Below are 9,538 nucleotides of genomic sequence, written 5' to 3' on the forward strand. Positions count from 1 at the left end.
AAGTCTTTGCACCAGATCCCATAAACCGGGAGTGGCCTCACAAATGACATTTGTTTCCTGCTCTCTCCAGGTGCCCGCCCCTGAGCATCCTGGTCTGCTCACTTGTCACCCCCATCCACTTCTCGGTGCTCACAGGTGCTCACAGATGCCTGGGCCCCTGGGATGGTGAAAAGGGAGCAAAGGAACTACGATTCATGGAGTTACTCTGGCCAGATTCCTGGTTACTTTCTTTACATCTCATGACAGTCCTGGGAGGTGGCCAATCTATCTCCATTTCACCAACATGGAAGCAGACATGCCATCCAACACAGCTCAAAATAAGCTTGCTCCAAGGTGAGCAGTGAATGACAGAGCCCGGAACTGAGAACAGGGCTCTCAGACCCCAAATCCTATACTCTTGTCCCACTGCTTCCCTCATATAACCAAGGGCAAATGCAGGCACCCAGAATTTAGGGACCGGAGACCTAGGACAGAGGAGGGCATCACCCTGCTGCCTGCCTCACGCAGATATGAGGAGAGTCAAACAGAACAGAAGTAAAAGTGTTTTGAAAGCCATTGGGCACCATAGGTATATTGCTTACACAGGATGGTCTTTGATGCTGGTTTATGGCTGTGGACAGCAGAGGATCATGAGTGTGAGCCCTCAAAGGGGCTGCTCTGGGGGGGGGGGGGCAGTTTCCTTTGAGACCTGCAGGTCTCTGAACCTAGGAGAGTGGAGTTGGGATCCTGGGGCAGCCTACATGGATCCCCTGAGAGATACATCAATGCAGGTGACCAGAAAGTGTCAATGCAGACTCTTTGGACAGGGAAGGAGTAAGAACAAACGAAGAAGCACTGCCAGGTAGTTAGCAAGCTGGGAGGAGCACCTGAGAATTAACCACCACTGGTAAATTCCTTCTTCCGCCTCCCAAAGTGGTATTTCCCAAGGCTCAGGCAACCTGCTCACTCTTCTCCCACACAGACTTGGTTTGCAAGACTGGCGTTTATGGAAGCATTCATGTGCTTCTGAAGGTGCAATTTAGCAACCTCTTAAAATGCTTTATTAGCTTCTCTCTGGCATTACTCAGGAGGACTGGCTGTGGTGCACACACCTCACCCAGTACAGTGGCCACTTCGACAGGATGCCTAAGAGCAACTGGTCCTGCAGGTGAGAGTAAGGACATCAGGCCTCCAGAGTGCTGGCTGCCATGGGGCCAGTTCCTTACAGCAGCTGCATCTTCCCTGCTCTCCTGGAAGATGGGGCTGTGCCAGAGTTTCTCAACCTCAGCACTGTTGACATCATAGACTACATAATTCTTTGTGGTGGGGGCTTTCTTTGCCTTGTAACATGTTGGCGGCATCCCTGGATTCCATCACCAGATGCCAGTAGCAACCTCCTTCCCCCAGCGGTGACAACCAAAAATGTCTCCAGACAGTACCAAATGTCCCCTGGGAAGCAAAACCAGCCCGGTTTTGAGAACCACTGGACCATCAGGACAGGGATGGGGCCTCTGACCAGACTCCTATAAACATCTCCCTTTCTTTTCTAGGAAAACTAGTAACAGAATCTGGCTGTCACCGTGAGGCCCACTCAGGCAAGTCCTTAAGGCACCCATGCTTCAATTTACCTCATTTGTGACACAACGTGCTCATCCTCAGGGCAGCCCTTACTGGGCCCCAGCACAGCTCTTCTCTGGGGCCTCTGACTGCCAGGCATCTCAAGTTAAAGTTCTCGTTCTCTGAGGTCTTTAAACCCCTCCGCTGTGTAATCCCTTATCTAAAGATGATTCTGGGTTTCTTTCAGGGCAAGTAAGGAGGCAGGTATCTGCTTCTCTGGCTGTTCCATCACTCTCAGCCTATGGATTGGGAGGCCCAACATGGGCCAGTGTCCAGGCAGGTGTCTTCCAGGCTATGAGGTGAGGTGCATACCTTCCCTGGAGCAAGTGACAAGAGGGCCAGAGAAGGGCCCTTGGTCACTCTTGGTCCCCTGCTTTTTCTCCATGTTGTGGACTGTAGACACAAGGAAGTATGGAGAGAGCCTTATGGAGGAATTCCTCTGCTTTCTTCCACCTGGAAGCCTGGACCATAACACGATGAAGTGAGGCCCACATGGAACAGATGCTCTACCTGTATAGGGAAGAGAACCCGGAACTCACAGAGCTGCTCATCTCCCAGCACAGCACCAGCCAGCTGCCCACCTGGCTCCCCATGGTGGCCCAACCCTGGAGAAAATCCACCTGTTCTGTGTTAAGTGATGTTAAGTAAACCAGGAGTGCCCATTCATCCAGTTTCATTTCAAAATAGAGCCCTATTCTGAGACCATGCTTTCTAAAATTAACCTGAAATACACTGGGCTAAAGGTCAGGTGGTCAGGGGCCTGGATTCCAGGCCAAGCTTGACCCCAAACTCCCCAAGTGAGCCCATTCACTCTGGGCCCCAGAGCCCCAGTCTGAACAGGAAGGTCCTAAACAAAACAAGCTTGAGGCCCTTCCATCTCAGGCATTACAGGATTTGAGGCCTACCTGGGCATTTCCTGTGGATGGGGCCAGAAGTCACCTGTCAGTCTGTGACTCATTCACTATCCACCACAGCCACCATCCCTTCTTTGTGTCTGACCTATAGAAAAAAAGAATAAAGAAGAGTTACAGAGGCTCCGGCCCATGACGTAGAATTTTCTTTTCTTGTTATTTTGTTTCTGCAAACTCCCTCGGACCCCAGGTAGCCCTCTGCCTCTACACCTCCGCACAAAAAGAGCAATGGCTTGGGCTTCCTCCTGGCCTTCAATCATAAGCAGAGGCCACATTAACCCACTCCCGGGGCTGTTCCCCAGAAGCCCCCATTCAGAGGTACAGTGTCACCAGGATATTAAGTGAACATCCCAGCTGAAATGACATCTCCAGCCAACTGAGCCAGGGACATGGCTTTGCAAAAGAAGGGGCTCAGATAGTGTCAGGCTGGACAGTGGGGGCCCTGGGCCTGAATTCAGTCAGACCTTAGTTCAAGCTATTCAGTCACTCTGAGCCTCAGATTTCCTCAAGAGGCACTGCATTCACCCAGGACTGTGAGAAGTAAATGGAAACATGCTTGATAAAAAGGAACTGGTGTCATGGATTTAAGAGATCAAAACTGCTCTTAGAACCCATCTAGTCTAGGGAACCACATCTGAGTGGCTCAGTGGTTTAAGCATCTCCCTTCAGCTTGATCCCAGGGTTCTGGGATGGAGTCCCACATAGGGCTCCCTGCTCAGTGGAGATCTACTTCTCCCTCTCCTTCTGCCCTTCCCCTACTTGTGCTCTCTTTCAAATAAATAAAATTTTTTAAAAAGGAACCCATCTAATGTAAGCCTCAGTAAAATGCTATGTCTAAGGGCACAAACCACTTGCCCTGGTTTCCTAGAATACTGGCCTAGTTCAGCTGTGCAAGGAAAGATAGGGCCTCTGACCCTTATTCTAGCAGCTTCCAAAAGCCACCCCCACTTCCTGCTGGCACAAGTGCTGGTTTTAGGGCTACAGAGCTGATAGGATGCTCTCTTCCCACCATGGCTCCAGCTTCAGGGGCAAGGGGAGAAGGTGAGATGCTGCTGCAGGAGCATAAAACACCCTGGCTTTTCCCAAGCCCATCTTGGAAGGCCACCAAATTCAAAATCAACCACTGGGTTTGTGGGTCCTTCTTTGATAAAAAGAAATTTCCATTCTCTAATGAGCTTCCCTCTAAAAGCCAAGGTTCTCTGTAGGCAAAGACCCAAGAAATCAAGTCTGAGTCTCCTTCCCAGCGGATCAATCCCCTCAACACAGAAGGGACCAGGCACAGCCTGTCACAGTGTACCCAAGGAAGAAATCAGGGTCCCTCTTTCCTGCTTCTCAGGGCTGTGGTTCAAAGATGCCAGTCACCACCACCACAGAGTACCCCAAAGGCATCAGAGGAAGCAGACAATGGGCCATGGGGCAGCCAGGTCACCTACAAATGGGCACCAAAAGGAACAAGGTCATTCCAGAAGCACAGTGTCTCTCTCTCTCTCTCTCTCAGAGTGGACTGCTGGCTTAGGCTTGAACTTCCTGGTTTTCCCCTCATACCTATTTGATCTCTGACGTCCATACACACAGGTCCTGCAGAGTTTCCCACTATAAGATAAGGCATCTAAGAAACACTGATCCCAGGAATGCCTGGCTGGCTCAGTTAGAAGAGTGTGTGACTCTTGACCTCCGGGTCATGTGTTTGAGCCCCATATTGGGTGTAGAGATTACTTAAATAAATAAAAACTTTTTAAAAATTAAATAAAAATAACTTTTAAAAAGAGAAATGCCAAGTCTTCAACCCCTTAGACCCTATCCAACACCCACCTGCCCAGAAACAGGGACACCTACACTGATCTTCATTTCTTCCCCCACACAACTGCTTTTTCCATTTATTCAAGCAACAAGGCCCCTCCCAGAAAAGCATGGTTACTATATATTCTGTGGCCATTAACCACATCAAAAACTCGTGCCAAATCTGCTGCCAGCTGTTAGGTTCTAGTCCAGACATGCAGTCACAGGTACATCAAGTTGAAGGAAGCGTTATGGGAGGGGAAAAAACTTCAATTAAGACATTTTGAGCTACCAATTTGGTTTGTTAAAAAAATCAGAGAAAGGTCTCCCTTCCTTAGTCTTGATGATCAGAGACTCAGAGCTATTACCAGACCTGCTAAGGATAGGGTTGCCAGATGTAGCAAATAAAATCCACACAATATTGGGACATACGTGTGCCAAAAATTATTCATTGTCTATCTGCAATTCCAAAGTAACTGGGCAGGGCTGCCATCTTTGCCCTCAGAGGCAACAGTGAGCAGGACCCAGACATACCCTGCTAGGCTGTCCTCTCTCTTGTCCTGGCCACCTCAGTGAGGCCTTCCTGACCTTCCTCATAGCAGCTTCCTTGAGCAACATGACTCAGATCTTCTTAGGCAAGATTTGACAGGTCCCTCCATGCTCATTTCCACTCCCCCAGCTTGGTCCAAGCCTACACCTACCCCCTGCTGTTGCCAGCCCTCATCAGGGTTAGGACAGTCTAGACACACACTAAGTGACCAAGGGGATCTTTCCCCACTCCTTGGCTGCCCCTCTACAGGCCCCAGAGCCTGTGCTCAGGGGCCTCAGGAGAGCTGATGAGTAGGCCATTGCCCTGATCTGTGGCTCCTTCTGAGTCTCCAGGGCTCTATAAGGCTCCTGGGGATGTGGCTTCTTCATGGCCCTGAATCCCCACTGGGCCTGGACCTCACCCAGATTAGGCCTTGAAACTCCCACTTCACCAGAACTAGAACTCTCCTCATTTCCCTCAACATACCAAGGTACTTTCTTTCTCCCCATGGGGGTATAATTTCAGCAATTGCCCAGGCCTTCGGGATTCTTTCTAAACTGCTGTGCCCTCGAGGGAGGCCCAGAGAGCCATCCTGACCCCAATCTTCAGCCATACCTCTCCGGTCTCTCTCACCAGGCTCTGCCTCCTGCAGCCCAGGGCCCACTTCCCTCACCTAGAGCCAGCTCCTCCTGCACACCTGTGTCGGCTGACAGCTCCATCTGAAAGAGTCCAGGGCCTCCTGCTCAGATGCACTCGGCCCCTGACTCCCCCCACCCAGCTTTTATGGAAATTTCCAGAGCTGTCGGTGCTCTCCCTGATGTGCCTAGAGAACCTGTGGTTTGTGGGAGACGCACAGCCAAGCCCACTGGGAGAAAGAAGCAGTACCTCAGTCTCCCGCGTCCCCTTGATTTAGGTACCACTTAACCAAACTACAAAGCAAATTTCCCAAACACCCAGTTTAATTGGATTCCGTCGTCCACATTTACGGGGCCTGGTGTGCACTTGGTCTCAGTGCCTCCTACTCACAACAGCGTGTCTGCAAACTAGACTGTGGGCTCCGGGTTGTAATTAACTGCTTTCTGCTGTGGAGTCCACTTTCAAACCAGTCTGAGATCCTTGGATGAAAGAAGCCACAGAGTCGTAATGGCTGTTCATAAAACTGGCCCAGAAAACTGGATGCCAGCTCCTTGCCAGCTGCCCCCTATTTCCATCCCCAGCAGGTGCCTGTATGGGTCTCAGCAGCCACCCACCAACCTGATCCCTCCCAACTTCTGCAGGAGGATGGAGTCTCATGTGTGCAGAACCGCCCAGAGGAACGGCTCAAAGGGAGGCCTCCCCTATACCCTGCTCCACTCCAGCCACTAACAGCCCCAGGAACACCATCCGACAGGGGGCAGGGCCCCGGGCAGCCCTGAGATGCCCTGACCCAGGCAGGGAGACAAGAAGCTCCAGCGGCTGACCTGGGAAAGATGGAGCTGAACATATTCACACATCATTAACCACTGTGGAGGCCGAGAAAATTAAGGCCATTCCACCTCAAGTTTAGCACTAGCACAAGTACAGCCATCTTAGGCCCCTGTGAATAAGAGCTGAACTTTACAGGAAAAACTGCAGAATGTCCTTGACAGGAAATCCCATATCAGAAAGACAACAGAGCTCAGAATGCCCTGGGCAGAGAATCCCATATCAGATCTTAAGAAACTCCCCCACCCTTTCCCCCATACTGGAATGGAAAAAATTCCTCCACCCCTTCTGAAAATCCCCTAGACCAGTTCATAAAAAACCCAGCTGTAACCTATTTTGGGGTCCAAGCCCCTGCTCTGCTGTGTGGTTTACTTGGACCCAAGCTCGAGCTTGTAAATAAACCCTCGTGTGTTTGCATTGGTGTCGGTTCCTTGGTGGTTTCTCGGGTTGGCAATCTTGGGCCCAACACCACAGCCTTCCCGTGACAGTCCTTCCTTCTCTTCCCTTGGGACAGACCATGAGATTTCCCCCTCCCAGAAAGCCCCAGGCACCCTTCATCTCACACTCTGGGTCTTTCATAGACTCTCAAAGGTTGCCACCCAAAACAGAGACAACAGGCACCCAAGGAGTCTCAGGGGTACAGTCCTACCCTCAGCCGTGCCCTGCTCCCCAGAGTGCCCAGCGGCCCAACAAGAGGCTGGGGACTGGCCAGGGCCTCATGTTGAGACCACGCCCAGTAGGATCCGATCTAGGGCTCTGTCCCTCCACCCTGGGTCCCCGCAGGTGGCCTGAGAGGAACAGATCTGCTTCCTGGAGTGAGCCTGCCCCCTGCAGGGCCCAGGCAGGCCATGCAACGCCATCTGGCAGGGCAGAAGTTCGCTGCCGCATCCAGGGGGTGGAGCCTGAGAGAGAGGGAGGCACCTTTTCCTGCAGGTAAGGAGCTAGGTGACCGGGAGCAGCCAGGAGTCACAGAGGCGACACAGCAATTGGCCTCGCTTGCGCAGCACCTACCATGTGGAGGCGCTTGCCTCCCGAGTCTGACTAGCTCTGCGGCACTGGGACACCACAGGAACATTCCCAGGATTAGCCCCAACCCTAAGCACTGGGGCTTAGGAAAGAGCCTCATTTCTTTCCCTAGATTCCCAGGGCTGAACGCTTGATTTTGTTTTGGGTTTTTTTGTTTTGTTTGTTTTTTAAAAGTTTTTCTTTATCTATTCATGAGAGGCAGAGACACAGGCAGAGGGAGAAGCAGGCTCCCTGCGGGGATCCCGATGCAGGACTTGATCCCAGGACCTCGGGGTCACAACCCCAAGCCAAAGGCAGATGCTCAACCGCTGAGCCATCCAGGCATCCATGAACGCTTACCTTCGACAGAAGGCCGACCACAGTCTTGGAAAGCACCTTGGAACATGGATCCCCGCTCTCACGGTAGGCAGCCCACTTCACCAGTCTGGGCCTCAGTCTTCAGATGTGTAAAATGAGCACAATGGTGCCAACTCATGGACTTGTTATCAAGATGAAATAAAGAAGGAAAGGGAGCTCTGTAAAGAGTCAAGTGCTAGACACATTGTTCCTTTCCCCCTTTATTTTCATCCCTTCTGTGTTGGCATTTCTTGCCTTCACATGTCCTCAGTGGCCATCACAACATAGAGACTAGCCAGAGGCTCATAGCCACAGCCCTGGGAAGCTGGGGTGTGAGCCTGGGGTGGACGTGGGCACCTAGCCAACAGGGGAAGGAAATAGGGACCCAGCAGTCCTGATAAAACTGCCCTCCCTCACATGGCCACCCCCTACAGATGACAGGGGAGGAAATTGAATCCCAGGTGAAAAGTCCCACCCATCAGACAGCGTCACTGAGGTGACCATATGCTTCCAGTTCTGGAAGGCTCCTGGTTGGCTTGCAGAACCCCTCCTGGGCTTCCCTCCTGGCTTCCTGGAGACTCCCAATAGGGCCACAGAGGTGCTTATATGGAGTCCAGCTTCTCAGCATCATCCCCGGGCTGGGTGAAAGGGCCTCAGGCCAGAGCCCCCACCAGGCCCAGGGGTCAGCTCACTGCTCCCCATGGACCACTCACCTCAAACCCCACCAGGCTCGTCAACACAAGCTCAGGAAAGGAACGGGCTGCCCCCTAAAGAGCCTTGGCCTGGGTCTCATGGGGAGGGGCTGCTCCCGACCCAGCCAGCCTGGGATATGGATGGACCCCAGGGGCCCTTGGACCAGCTATAAGTTTCAGCTTTGAGGAGCTCCTCTGGCCCTGGCCCCTCCCTCAGCCTGGGGACACCCCTTCTCTTGGCACTCTCAGTGGAATGTGCTTCCTTACCTCTTTCATCCCCACAACTCATCTCTATCTGCTCTCTCATCCTCCATCCAGCACGTTTATTGGGCTCCTAGAATATTCGGGGTATGAATGAGGAGGACTACAAAACTGTGCCTGCTCTGAAAGAACTCACAGTTAGGGAAGAGAGTCAGAAAGCTCTCGTTTACTGAGCACTTACTATGTGCTGGAGACTGCCCTCACCACCTGACTTTCATACCCTCCAAAGGAGGTAGCATTGGGTGGGTGAGGAAAGCGAGTCCACAAAATAAGTCTCTTGGCCAGGGTTATGAACAAAACATGTGGCAGAGCCGGGACAGGCAGAAGGGGGCTGTTGCTCCAGAGCCTGTGGCCCTTATGCCCTGCTCTCCAATAATTGCTGTGATGGTCATCAATATACAGGGATGCTGGGGACACTGGAGACCTTGGTAACAGATGGAGAATGCTGGGAGTGGTGGGGGATGACCAGAGAAGGTGTAGCATGAGCTGAGCTTCAAAGGTTGCAATCGCTTATTGTTGGGGGTGCCTCCTCCCTCTGCAGGGCAATCAGTCCATGGACTCCTTGAAGACAGACACCACCTTTTGCCCTCTGTCCAGGCCCCCATACAGTGCCTGTCACACAGCAGGCACTCAATAAACAACTGTTGACCAAACCGAGTCATAGACAGGTACAAAGTTTTAGGGAGGGGAGGCCAGGTCCTGTTTCTCTCTGGTGCCTCAGCTCCTAGCATGGTTCTGGACATGTGAGCTAGAACCCAGCCCCACCTGGTCTGCCACACGGGAGAGACATCTGGAACCACCTGGCTTCGTCAGCTGGGTGGGCCATGTCTGAGTGATCCTTGTGGGACTAAGCCAACCACCTGAGGCCGCAGCAGACTGGGGATTGGAGGAGGTGGAAGAAGACAGAGAACGAGGGAAATAAACTATGCAAGGGTCTGGGGAGG

This window comes from Vulpes lagopus, chromosome 12, assembly GCF_018345385.1.
Source record: "Vulpes lagopus strain Blue_001 chromosome 12, ASM1834538v1, whole genome shotgun sequence".
In the NCBI taxonomy this organism is placed as follows: domain Eukaryota; kingdom Metazoa; phylum Chordata; class Mammalia; order Carnivora; family Canidae; genus Vulpes; species Vulpes lagopus.